At 43.9% G+C, this 14,244-nt stretch overlaps 1 protein-coding gene across 2 annotated transcripts in view; it reads right to left on the bottom strand.

Annotated features, from left to right (window-relative positions):
• Positions 1-14,020, bottom strand: part of DAB1 (DAB adaptor protein 1) — a 477,466-nt gene extending 463,446 nt beyond the window's left edge. Inside the window, exon 1 of one of the 2 annotated variants that reach the window (XM_064455005.1) lies at positions 13,903-14,020. The gene's annotated coding sequence lies outside the window, so the exon portion shown is untranslated. Of the gene's footprint in view, positions 1-13,358; positions 13,404-13,902 lie in introns of those variants that run through there. The other variant, XM_064455003.1, reaches the window with a different exon arrangement.
• Positions 14,021-14,244: the final 224 nt, after the last annotated feature.

The raw sequence follows: 14,244 nt of genomic DNA, 5'->3' as shown, positions 1-14,244 counted from the left end.
GACACAAAAATCAAGAAAACATTTTCAGAAGAAAGGAGATATGTTTGTTTGACCTCTTTTACTGCCACTGCCTTGAGATACCCCTAGAAATTCCATTTTTGTCTCGGAAGGGGGAACTTCACCCATGTCTTATACAGCCACGCTATGCTCAGAGTGGTCAACAAAACACCTGAAAGGATTAATTATAAGCTTGTTTTCACCACCTACCCCCCTTACAGACATCCTTGCCAAATGCAAACACTCTCCCTCAGGCAGGAGAATTTGGAAACAGAACACCTGATGCAGCTTTTATTCCAAAATTGTCTCACGTGTGTTGAGTGTCAAAAAGAACCATGTTGTGCCACAGCACCCGCTTGTCTCAGGAAAATTGAAATCGTTCTGTGTCTAACACTTTGAATGATTTCCCAACTTCTCACTTGCCCCATCTGCTCCTCTCAGCTCATTTTGATTTGTTTTAGCCTTTGTGTCTGCAGTGGCACCAACAAAACTGCAGCATCACTGCAAGTTCCCCTGCTATAGAGCAGTGCCAAGTTTGTCTCAAATTCAGCCTCCTCCAAAACAAAAACAAAAAACAAGACCACTGTCCAGTTCTGTTGTCTCTCCCTTCCTTCAAATATGCACAAGCAGCTATCTGGCTTCAATACTGAGCTCTAAAAATAAAGTGCCACCTATAAGATAACCAACATTAAAATTATAAATGGGATATCTGCAGAGTGCAGCAAAGCACACAAATGCCATATCTCAGCCCCAGTTTTACTTTATTAGTTGGCCTGATTACCTAGGGAATTAAGTCAAAATTACTTGAGTTCATGTAGCATCTTGTTTCTTTGCTGTTAGAATGGTATTTATAGGACCTTTAAGGCAAAAATAAAGCAAAAAAAACTGGGATTCTGAAACTAGACACAGAAGTTTTAGTTACACGGGAAAATTGATAAAAGCAATAGGTGAGAGACACATATGAAAGGGGTTTTTTTGTTAAGACAGTACACAAAGTGGGTAATCACAGTGCTCTGCCTGAACTTCTAGATAGTCAGGATACACTCACCCAGGGTTTTAAAAAGGCCTTTAAATACAATGGAAGATAGATATTACAAACACACACATTGGAAAAAAAAAAACACTACAGTCTGCCCATACAAGCCTCCATTGAAAAAGAGTCAGCTTTGACTAACCAGAACCGTAACAAATGAAACTAAAAACCCCACATTCACACACTTGCTCATCTTACCACAGGCTTAAAGTCAGCGATCACCAGATTAATGAGTGCCCACAAAGATGCAGGTGGACCTATGAGAAGAGAATCAGTCTGAGATTCTCACTTCTGAGCCAGCACGGACTGAATACACAATATTGCAGGCAAAAATCATCTGATGGGGAGAAGCACTCATAGCTCCCACCCCTAACTTGTGTCCAGTGTCACTGCAAGCATCATGCTGAAAAGAGGTCAAAATTCCAAGATGGCAGTGGTCTCAAGTTGCCTTACGTTTACTCTAAAGAAGGTCTCAGCTCAGTGAAAAAAAAAAAAAAAAAAGATAAACTTCTCCAAAAACTTGGCATACACTTCTTCAAGTGCAAAGTACCAAACACCACAAGTGACCCAACACGTGGCTTGGTTTGGTATTTGTAACAAATGTTCAGGATATATCAGGTAACCATGAACCTCTGCTTTAGGTAAGTAAAGCACACAGCCAGCGTACCAATATGTGCCCACACTCTGCACTATCTCCACTATGCTGAATCACTTAGCTGGACTTTCTTACAGTAGCCTTGCCTTAGCGGTATATTTCTTCCTAAGTGTTCATTCCTTCCTTCCGGTGAAGCTAATGAAATTTAGCTTTACAATTCAAAAGATGTATGGCTATACATCTTTAAAAAGAAGTCACTGAACACACTCCTTCTGCAGCATCCTGAGCAGCCAGTCACAAAGTTGAGCTGGTCCTGAATTCAGGGAACGTCGTTCAGTGGTCATTGGGGAGTAAATGAGGCAGAAAGCAAGTTAGCCAGGCAACTGCGGAGCCGAGAACCCAATCAGATGTGGGAGCTGCAGGGGAAGCAAAGGTGAACAGAAATAGGGAGCCAGCATCCGACATTTGCAAGGTAAAATATGATGTTTGCAACTAATAGGCAGAAGTGGGAAGAGAAATCTCACTGACAAAAAAGGTTGGCTGTTTCATAAACTGCTCTCATGAAATCCTGTGGAAGACTGAAGTGCACATCAGTGAGCATGTGTTCGTGCTGCTTCTTCAATAAAGGGGGAAAAATAAAACAGGATGTGTATCAAAACAATGAATCAACTAGCTTCAATGGACATGCCACTTCTCTTCAAAAATCACAATTGCTTCAATCTCTGTTCCTATCTGTTGATGTCTGCTGACAGGTAAAAAAAAACGCTATTCCATTCCCTAATTCGTACTTTTGAAATAAGGGCTATATGATCTCCCTGTCACTGTGAAATTCTTAGCAGCCATCACGTACAGCATAATTCCAATGATGAAATCTTAGTGAGTTACTGATTTGTTCCACAACATACTGAAAGAAAAGTTCTCAGCCAAATGTCTTCGGCTAATTGCTAAATACATTATTAATTAGAGTACGAAGAACCTTTTTGTATGGCTCTTTTATTAAATAATTCCAAGAGACTCCATTGCACAATTACAGTATCTGAACTTTGCTTTTTAAATGTTGCCATATGTAAACTCCACTGTGTATTTGCACTTGAAGTGACAGGCTGAAGGCAACAGAGTCTGTAATAAGTGAAATTATTAATAAACTGTAGTCCAGGTCCTCCCAGTAACAAATGTCAATATACCCTAGAACCCTACACAAGGTGACATTCTTGCTACCAGACTATTATTTTATTTCTTCAAAATTTGTTCATGGAAAGTTACAGCAACCTTCAAGCATTTCCATAGAAAACCAACCTATTCCAAAGTAGGACAGCCATTTAGAATCAAAAGGCCTTCCTTGGTCTCCAGAATCAGAGGGAACTGGGCAAACCATAACCTCCAGGACCAACAGTGATATTCAGCCCAGATCATTCCTTCACATGGGAAGAATGCCTGGTCTCCTGTGACTATGCACTAGATTACAGTCTACTTTGCATGAGCTCAGGTTAAGGGAAGAGAAAAAAAAATGCCTGATCACTCCATATCACCATCATCAAGGAGCTGTTCAATTGGAGGATGGGGCTGTTCAAGGGATTGGTAATGGTACACGTGCCTTTTCATGTCTAGGTAGCCTGTGCAAATCTGGCTCGAGTTGATAATGATCAAACCTAATTACAATCTGACAGCTGTTCAGTGGCTTATCCAGTATTGCCCACTCTTAAGATTTTATCACAAGCCTCATGATATTCAGCGTTCTTAAGCCTTAATTCCTGTAGTCAAGCAATCACCAAAAATTCTCCACTTCCAGGTAAAATGAATTGCAGTTTCCATCCAATAAGCCTGGAACAAAGCTTTAAACATGACCTAAATGCAATATAATCATTCTTAAATTAAAAAAAAAAAGCACAGATTGTTTACATTTGCAAGATTTCCGAACTGAAATGATGATGTTTTAAAGACTAAGTCAGGAGCTGGAATGGTTGTTTGACAAAGCTGCACATGAATCATCTTATTTCAACCTCTGATGCTCAGGACAGATCAGCATCTGCTATCACAACCAATACATTCATGGCCTGTGGAAAAACAAGTTGGAAGAGTAGGACTGACCTGTCTTTAGGGCATTTCACTTGGTCTCATGCTGATACACAGCATGCCTCTTCTGCAAGCCTCATCTGTCCTTGCTCTCTGTTCAGGGAGCCCATTCCCTTTCCAAGTTCTCATTTCAACACTTCATACCAAGACACTGTTTCCCTTTTTTCTAAATATATACTCTTAAAATTCACTGTGTCACTTTACAATCTTCTACAGCTGTACAGCCAAAAACAGATGGATACAAATATATATAACACAATATTTGCTATGAACAAGCAACTAACAGGTAGATCATTACACTATCAAACAGCAAGGGTAGGACACTTATCACTAAATATGTGAAATAACAGACTTAAACTGTTATTTAACCAGTCACTGTTTAAAATTACAGCAAAATAGCTCACCCATTCAGTTTTCTACACCTTTGCAACAGTGAGTACCTTGCAAGAACTTAACACCTTTCCTCCAATACTGATGCCTGTATCATAGAAATAACTTCTACTGTCTCCCATGCTCTAGTCCAGCTCAAACAACTTTGAAGACAGACCCAGAGGACAGCAGGGGAGAGGAGATGGTGTACTGTCCTGGACTGGCTTTTGGCTAAGTTCTTCACCTACAAATAAGAAAGCCTTCTGGCTCAGAGCAGTGGGCCAGCTGGCCGTGTATTCAGTAACCTTGACTCTTTGGCAGTCACCAAGAGCAGACACATATTGCAATAATTCACCAGAACACATCTCCAGCCTCCAGACATTTGTGAACCTGGCATTTCTACGCCAGAAGCAGCATCACCCCAGGCAGCAGTCCTCAGTTCTACCACAAACTTTTCCAGACCATTTGGTCTCTGTAAGCTTTTAGCACCCACAACACCCCAAGGCGGTGAGCTTTCCTGTGTAACACCACATTGTGCAAAGTATCTTACTTGTTCAGTATCTGCTGCTTCCTCATGTCATGACACCCTTCACTTAATTTATTCCTTATTCAGTTGTCCATATGGTTTTAATAGGTCTCTATCATAGAGTGCTCTCTTTTCTGGGCTAACCTTCTCCTGTTCCACTACCTCTTTTTTATGCTGAGGGAACATGAAATCTTTGTCTAGTGTAGCTCAGTTGCACTCACAAAATACACATTCAGCTAAAAATCCCTCACTTCTATTTATGTAAAGCAGTTCTTGTCTTCCTAACTTACTTGTCCAACCCAAACCTAGTACAGCAAACCAGAACCTTTAAAAGCAGGATATTTACCTAACTACTCCAGTTTTCATCCATATTATACTTAGAAGACATGACTATACAGGATTCAAATTACACAGCTCAGAAGGAAAATTAGACTTCTAAGTTGAAATCTAGAAATCTAACTTGAAACTAGACTTCTAAGTTGAATTTGCTCTAGCTGTGGATCAGGGGAAACCTTTAGGTCCACCACATTGAACCAGCAGCCTAGAATTTTGGTCATCCAATGAGAAAGACAGTAACACTTCAACCCCTGACCTGCTACAACAGCCAAAATGGGGAATATTCACTACAACCCGTGTGCTTTCTTTCTATACTTGATTCCTAAGAGGAACCTCAAATGTGCACAATAACAACCGGAACATTTTAGACACTAAGCACAGCTGACCTTTCCATAAAGCTATTGTGATAATGTGTATGAAATGATGCATTAGTATCCAACGCGTCTGTTATGCTTCGTAAAGATAGTGAGGATGCTGAAAAGCTTTCTTTTTTTTCCAGTGGTATGTCTTTTCATAGCTCTAAGCCAAGTCACGTGTCTGTTGCACCAAAGTGGGATTATGACTTGAGAAGCTTGGGCAATCCTGATGTCCTGATCCAGGACACATTTTTCCAAACTCTCACGTACAATTTACAATTACATGTCCACTAACCACAGGGCAACTGTTGAAAGGTCATTTGTATGGATAACAGCTACAGAGAACTTGTGATTTAACTGAAGTGACACCAGCATTAGACATAAAGAGCATACACTCAACCCTAACCAAGGCTTGACTCCAATTCCACACAGTCCTCCTGTGGACCAAGCCACAAAGCCTTTTCCACATGAAAAATATTGAACTGATATAATTTAAAGCATGAATTTAAGCTCATTTGAAAGGCTGCAAAACCATGTGTAGGCATGGTTATTTCAATAGTAAAGTTGCAATTTTCAGTTTGCAACTGAAGCTAACTGAAGGCATTTAAACGTTCAATCTGTATAAGCCAGTCTTAATCTGAAAGACGTTTCCAAAAAGGGCCTGTACCAGCTTAACAGCATAGGGAAAAATAAATCAATTTAAAGTGAGACTTGTTCAGCGATCATGTATATCTCAGACCTATGACTGGAGGGACTTTGGTCTATTGACAGTAATCACACACTTTAACACAAGCCCAACATCATCTCTTCATCCACCAGACAAATAAAATTTCACGTTGGAAAACAATAATGACAAGTTAATATTTTCAGTAATAAGTTATCTTCGCAAAAAGCACTTGACCTTCATTGTAATTTCCACACAGTTTGCAGTAAACCACCTGAGTGTGTATAAAATGTAATAAATAAAGAAATATTTAAAAAGATAGAATGTTATTAAAGTAGGTCACAATTCAAACAGCACAATTACTGCAAAAATGATGTTTGAAACTACATCACTCACAATCCTCACGCTGGATGAGCTACTCTATAATTTATTTTGCCTAACAACAGCTTCTGTCCATATTCTCTCTCTCTTTATCCCCAAAGACTCTCTATTAATGCAGCCCACTGTGCTGCATGACAGCATAATGCCCACATGAGGCATGAAATGTCACAGATCACAGCTTTACACCTGGCCAACATAATATATTCATCAAATTCTTTCAAGCAGTGGAAGCATTTGTTGTTATTTTGTGGGTCAAGCCACACAGAGGCAGATGGAATGGGCACTTTATTTACATGTGAAGTCCCTAAGCCCATTCACTTTATTTATGACGGACAAAATCTGGCCTTACACAGTCATCTAAGAAGCCTTGGACCAAAGACACTGTTATTTTACAAAGATAAGGAAGAGTGGTTTCCTCCCAGGCTTCTGGATGACAACGGAGATTCATTTTGCTCCTTAACATTTCATTCCACATATCCAAACATCTGAAAAAGCTTGGAGCTGGGATTCTCATTCACATCCTAAGAGATCAGTGTAATTAAGACCCACCTGTATGTTAAGGCAACTCTGACAGACAGTAACAGAACGATGAGACTCTCCCAAGCACAACTGCCTGTGTGAAACCCCACGAATTCTGTAGAAACTGCAGCATAAGCCTGCATAACACAGGTTGGATTGGTCAGCTCTTTACTTTTAACCATAAAGTCAAGACATGTGGATGTAGGTATTGGCTTTACCCACCCTTTCATAGACTACAAAATCTGAACTGTCCATAAATACATGAAAATGTAAAAAGGAAATCCTTGGATGCAAAATGTATCACTTGATATATTATGTATATTTTCAGTGATTTTGAAACAGCATTTTAGATTATTGACATTGATGTTATCATGAGAGTTTTGGGAGAAATTTCTATATAAATAGCAAAAATCTTTGCTATATAGAGAGTATTAACCCTGTTATCTTTTAATTATCTGTGTTACATATGAGTATTAGTGACATAGGCAGCTTAGAAGCATAGCCTCCTTGTGTTTTAGCTTGCAGGAAAATAAAACCTCAGGACAGGTCTTCCAATAGAAAAGAAAAAAAAGTATCTACTATTACATTGCTCTTCATATTTTGTTAACAAAATTATATATCAAAGTCTGGATGCATATCTAATTTTATCTCAGCATTCACTACTGCTTCATGACTTCTAAGACAGACTGCAAGCTCTTTGATAAACACACTAAAAGGTAACCCAGTAGATGCAGAGCAATCCTCCAAGTTCCCAGACCACATTTTGACTGAATCACAATAAACGCACCATCCCTAAACCTCCAAAATAACACAAAGCCTCTTCTCCCCCCAAGAAGCATACTGCCATCCTACTCCTTTTTCAACTTGAATACCAAAAAACACTGCCACTGAAACGCATTCAAAACTGGACAACCACTTTTTTTTTTTTTGGAAAATATTTAAGTTCAGCTAGCTAAAAGGAAAAATCATGCTTATAGAGAAGAAAATATTTTACACATCAGCTCCTTTCTCCCACAACATCAGTTTCAGTAAGTTTATCATCTGTTTATTTTGGACACATGATTCTTCCATCCACTGGTCCTCATAAAACAGGGGTGAGGACCAGCATGCCAGAAGGAGAAGGAAATATGCCACAGCCAGCTTGAACTGAAGGGGTTGTTCATAGGAAGACTGTAGTTATCTAAATTGGAACTGGGCTTTGATGCGTGGTCTTGCAAAAAAATGCCGTATTAGTCCCTGAAACAATAACTGCAATGACTTCTATGTGTTGACACAACAAAGACCACCTGGAATTACAAAGGTGCACTGTGTCATATAACACTTAACCACAACAACTAGGGATAACATGGTTTAGAAGAACCTGCAACTAATAACTTGCACGCAAAGAGATTAGTGCTAACGCAACAAAGTTCCAGGGAAGGGAGGAGTGAGGGTGTAAGACCACCTTTACCTATCCCTCCACAAAAAGGAAGTAGAAAGGAAATATCAAGTAATGCTTGAGGCTGGGGTCAGGGTCCCTGCGATTGAGGCCACAGCCCTTGGATGGTGTGAGGCTGGTAAAGGCAACCCTGTGCACAAGGCCCGGGGCTTCCTGGAGTTGGACTGCTTGGGAATGCAGCCCAAAGCAGGTGGTAAACGCCATCTAAGGATAATGCTGAGTGTCCTGATTTCCTTTTGGCTTAGCAGCTCAAGGTGAGGAAAACCCCTAGACACAAAAAGTTGCAAGGCGAGAGCCTTGGGCCCAGTGAGGTGTGGAATGTGCACACATTTACCAAAGCAACACATCCTTAAGGAAGGCAGGGCATTCACTTCATCCTCATGACACAGAAGTGAAAGCTCAGGCTTTCAAATGAGATGTAAAATAGAGCCCTGACCATTCATTGTCATTAAAGACCCCATGACAATTCTTGCAAGAGTAAAAATGTTAACTAACAGGTCCTGGCCAATATCCAACTTGGATAATTGCATTCTGCTTCCTAAATTCCCCTTGCAGTTTCAATTGGATTAGTTTTTCTTAATTTCTCTTCCCTAAACCCCTCCTGCATACTGTTTCTAGCGCAGAATGGCTGCTGTATTCCACTCCAGAGGTGCGTGAATTATCATTGTTGGGCAATCCCAACATATATTTTGTGTACATTAGTCAGAGAAAATGCTCTGTGAGACCAAGTAATACCCTCACCTCTCACTGAGGAGTATTTAACTCTTCGAGTAAGAAATCCCACTGATGTTAGTAAGATTTTTTTTCCCCTAAAATATTGCCCTGCAAGGAAGGGTAAGGGTATCAAAACCAGCTACTGCCAATTAGAAAAGTCCTTTGCTGGGCCATATCCTCAGCTTAAGGAACCAGATGCAGTTGCTTTGGCTTCAATAGAACTCTGCTACATTAAAACAGAAGTAAATATTCATATATTTTTCCACTAAGTCACTCATGTTTAAATGTTGCAAGAATCAAAGAAGTTGGCTGTTGAATGCATCGATCTGCAGACATAGAAGAGGAATATCAGAATGTATTCTACTCGCTTTTAACTGGCTTGCCCAATCTTCACAGCATTTTAAAGGAAAGTTGGAGGTTCTTTAATTTGGCAAACCAATGAAAAATGAAAGTGCAGTGAAATCTCCTGTTGTTTGTTATGTGTACTCTACTGTAAGTACTCACAACACTATGGAGGCAAACTGAAAAGTTTTACCCAATACGTTTTATGAAACAGGAGGAGCAAAAGTGATTTATGTGCATAAAAGCAAAAACTGACAAGCCTCTGATTTTCTTGGAGAACAATCCCAAAACGATTGCCAAGACTGCTTAGGTTTTTCACCCTCTGCACTTCCTGTAATAGGACAATTTTATCCAAAACGCTGTTTTACAGACACTGTGTAAAGCGTCGTTTCTATCTGCTACCCAGGTTACTCAAAAGAATACTTCTCATTCCCTCTTCCAAGAGCTCTTAGCAACAGTTGAGAACAGCTTGTTTTCATTTTTAGCCTGCTTCTGCATCCCTGGTAAAGCACAAAACCACAAACATGCCACCTACTTTGTTCTTTAGAGCTCTGATAGCACACAGCATCCTTAAAAATCTGAGAGTGCAACTGCAGGCAGCCTGCAGTAAGATGAATGGGGAACACAGAATATATTAATTTTGGTATTTCCTCATGAGTATCGTAACCCTTCTCTTTCCCCCTTGTAGAGAGTGAATTCACTTAATAGGTGTCACTGTGAAAGCATCCATATTTGCCAGCTCCAGGCTGGGTCAGTTGCAACACTATGCTCACTTCCCTACACGAAGCGTGGAAGGGGACAATGTGGGACCTCCAATAGCATCCTACTTCAGTGGCAACCGCTCCTAGTACTAAGGTATGGAATTGAGTGGTAAAATTAAAGGCTTGTACCAGCAGATGAGTATCAGGCACAAGCATGACTTGGGCTCATTAGATGAGCCCAGATGAGCAAAGTAATTCTATGTCAGAATCAGGTAGTTAAAGAAACACAGACTATGTTCCTGATACACAGCACAGATACAAAGTTGGTACAGGGAAAGCTGATCATCAGAAGTGGCTGACTCAATTTTCTGCTGCTCACGTACTGCCATTCTGGGTACCAGTCTTGACTCCAGCTCAGCTCCTTCTGCACACATAGCTGACATCAACATGGGAAACAATACCCATGCTCAGCCATATACTCATCTATTCCCATAGTTTCACTCCAGTGGAGAAATGAGCTTGAGCTGGAGAACACTGAAGCGTACATCCTTATCATAAAGTAGTGCTCAAGATTACCTGGCATTTCTACAGTAAACACAGGGTTGAAAGCTTAGTCCCTTCACCAAAATTTAATTTCAAAAGTATACAATTGTTCAATGGCCTCAATTTCATGAACAACCTGAAAAAAGACTGGAGGTAAGATGTCTCTTTCAGCCACTCCTTCCTTCCCACTTTCATTTTTTTTAAGACTACTCTATCTGGAGTGGAAATGTTAACATTACTGTGCTCTGAAACACAGTAGTCACTGCAAGAACAATCAATAAAAAATTAGCATGACTACAGGAACAGAAGCTTGGGATTAGAGATCTAAAAATGGAAGGATTTCCCTCCCCTCTGCATCCTGATGAACCCTTCCAAAACCTGGCTGTAAACATTTTAATTCTCTGTCAGCTTGCTGGAGGAAATCATTACAGAGGCAAAATTAGAGAGCACTAGGGGCTGCTCTGCAATAAGCAGCTGTCAGTCAAGCAGGTGTCACCCTGCAAGTCACCCCAAGCGCTTCAATCCTCCAATCCAGGAGGAGAGTGCTGGACACAGAGGTTTCCTCAGAGCACTGCCTGAACGATCAGGCCACAGCTGTACATCAGCCAGTCAGTGGTACGATATTTTAGTTTTGTATTTATCATTTAAAAAGAGCCATTCTCCCTCTCCCTCTCAGGTTCAAGCAGTTTATACAATTAATTCAATTTTAAGAGATACGTGTTTGTTTACTAGAGCAAACAAAAAACAGTAATAAAGAGCTGCAGTTAGAGAGAAGTAAGCAACCTGCTTGTCTTCCACACAAAATTAAATTTTTAGCACCAAATATTGACATTAGAAGGTAAGCAGCTTAGTTCCACGTCTGCTTTTCACACCTTCCAAGTACACGCCAGAGAATTTGGTGCGAGATCACTGAAGGATACGTGCTGACCTATGTCGTGATTTCAGCATTACATCCCCCAGAAACCACCATCTCAAATGTGTTGGGGTTCCTCCACATAAACCTTCATCACTCAATGTGCCAACACCATCAACCTCAGGAAATTTTTTTCTCTTTTATCTCTAGTTTTCCTTGCCTTCATTCCTTGCAGCATCACAGAGTAAACCACACACAGAAGAGAATTATGGTATCTTGTACCACTGCACATCACCAGAACAGAAACTGCACTCTACTTAGTTAAATATATTCAAGCAGGAGACCTCCCTGTCAATTACAGGAGGTGGGGGTGGGGGAGACGTGAAGAACCTGTTGCAAAAAAAAAAAAGAGAACTATTATTTAATTCAGATTAAAGCTTTGGGTCTGGGGCTTCTCTTTTCTTTAGATTTTGGGTTTAGATTTCCCATTCACATGAATACCAACAAGCAGTTTAACACCACAATTTAAAAAGCACAATCAGTGCAGCCCAGACTGGTTAAATCCAACATAATTATTTCCTATAGAGCTACTGAAGTCTACTGAAAATGTAGCTGCAGCATTAGAGGGTTATTTGCTCCAAGGACCTTCTTAATATGGCTGTATTGTAATACTGCAGTGCAAATGCCTCCCTAGTCATAAAAAGAAATTTAGCTCAGAAACACAACTTGTGGGTAATGAAAAATACATTTGCTTCAATTTACACTCATTTAATATTAGCATTATTTAACACGATTAGTTAAAACGACTACCCTCAAAAGACGTAGCAGCGCACCTCTTCTCATAAGACTCCGAGGGCACCGAAATGAAATTCATTTCTCCAAACTAAACATTCAAAGCAACCAGCAGCACTAGGAAGACCATTTTTAAAAGGCAGAAAAACATTTTGACTGACCAGAAAAAACAGCCCCTCTCTACCCGCCGCCACCCCCCCCCCCCTTTACTTTAAAGCTTGCCATATATTTCACTGGCGAAGACAATTATGCTCTTCCACTCGAAGTAACAACGTATTTGCCATTACACTTTGATTTTCATTCCAAATCGAGAACACGCTGAATTTGCACACACTGAGAAACAGCCACTAAAACCTGGCTGCATACGGTACCACGTCGCTAGTCAATCCCCATATATCCCCGCGTAATTCTTTTCCTACAAGGCTATGCCTAATTGGCCGCTAACCTAACCGATTAATCATCTACAAGATAAGAAGGCGTTGAGAAAAAAGCTGAAGGGTAACAAAATATTTATTCGGGCTGCAAACACTAAACCAACAGGGGACAGCTGCTTCAAGTTGCTCCTTCCAGGCTGCGCACGCATAGGTGGATGGAAGGAAAACCCTGCTCGAGAGTCACACACACAGAGAAATAAGAAAGAACCCGGCGTCTCACGTTCGTTCCCGCTACGGCCGCGAAGATGCTCACTACAGCTCTAAGTTGGCTCTGCCCGGCTCTCGAAGCGTTAAATTACTCCACACGCCACCGAGGCGGCGGGTTCCCCGAGCAGAGCCGCGGGGCGCATCTCCCCGCCCGCCCCAGCCGCGCCGCTCCCGCCGGCTTGGCCCCGGCCGGCGGCTCGGGGAGGCACCGGGCATCCCTGCCCGCCTCCCCGGCGGCTCCTCCGCCCGCCGCGCCAGCGCCCCCCCCCGCACGCAAAACTTTGCGCCCAAGTCCGCCGCCGCCGCCGCTCCCTCCGCGCCGAGTTACGCGGGCGCGGCCGCCCCGGCAGCGGCGCCGGCACCCGCGGGGAGCCGCGACCCCCCACCCGCGCCGGGGGTGGCGAGGAGAGCCACGGGCGACCCCCCACCCCCACCCCCGCGGCCGCCCCCGCGCAGCCCCGCGGCTCCCCGCCGCCGCCTCCTACCTGCAGCCGGCGCCGCTCCCCGCAGCGCCCCGCTCATCCTCCTCTGGCGGCGGCGGGGTGCGCGCCCCCTTCCCTTCCCTCCCGTCCCTCCCCTGCGCTCCCGCTGCGGGGCGCGGAGCCTGCGCCGGCGGGCCCGGCTCCCGGCCAGCGGATCCGCGGCGCTCTCCGCGCAGCGGCGGCCCCTCGGCGGCGGCGGCAGCGCCGGTCCCCTGCAGCCACCGCGCTACCGCATTCCCCCTAATAGCGGGGCGCGGCGCACCCGCGCCTGGGAGCCCCCCGCCCCGCCCGGCCCGGGGGCAGGAGGCGGCGCCCGGCGGGGCCCCCCCGCCCGGCAGCAGCACCGGCCCCCCCCCCGGGCGGCAGCAGCCGCCGCTCGGCCGCCCAGCCCCGGCCCTTCCTCCTCGGGGCTCTGCGCTTCGCCCGGCACCGCGCAGGGTGCCCGGGGAGGGCGAGTGCGGGACCGCGGCTTCCAACTTGCTGCCCGCCCGCACCCTCCATTAACTCCACCGACCCCCGGCAGCACCTTCCTTACGCCCCCGCTCACCGCCATCCGCTCCCCCGGCTGCTGTGTCTTCCTTCTGCCCCGGGGGCCGGGAGGTGACTCGAGAGACAGCTGAGGAAAGTCCTTCCAGCGCACAGGTGGTGGCAGGGGGGCCGGGCTGGTCATGCCTCCCGGCTCCGCGGCAGGGGGGGCTGCAGCCAAAAGCTGACTTTGGGGAGCGGGACTCTTGAACCCTCGCCCAGACTGGGCAGCATCGGTCCCGCTCCAGCGGTGGCCAGACAACGGGCAGCAACTGCGACGATTTCCGTGCCTTTGGCCGGCAGAGGTAGGTCTCTCAGATCAAGTGTAGACACTAAGAGGCGTTCTGGGCCCAGTGGGATGTGG

Source organism: Phalacrocorax carbo, chromosome 6 (assembly GCF_963921805.1).
Source record: "Phalacrocorax carbo chromosome 6, bPhaCar2.1, whole genome shotgun sequence".
NCBI classification, from domain to species: Eukaryota; Metazoa; Chordata; class Aves; order Suliformes; family Phalacrocoracidae; genus Phalacrocorax; species Phalacrocorax carbo.
This window is presented reverse-complemented; position numbering and strand designations above follow the sequence as displayed.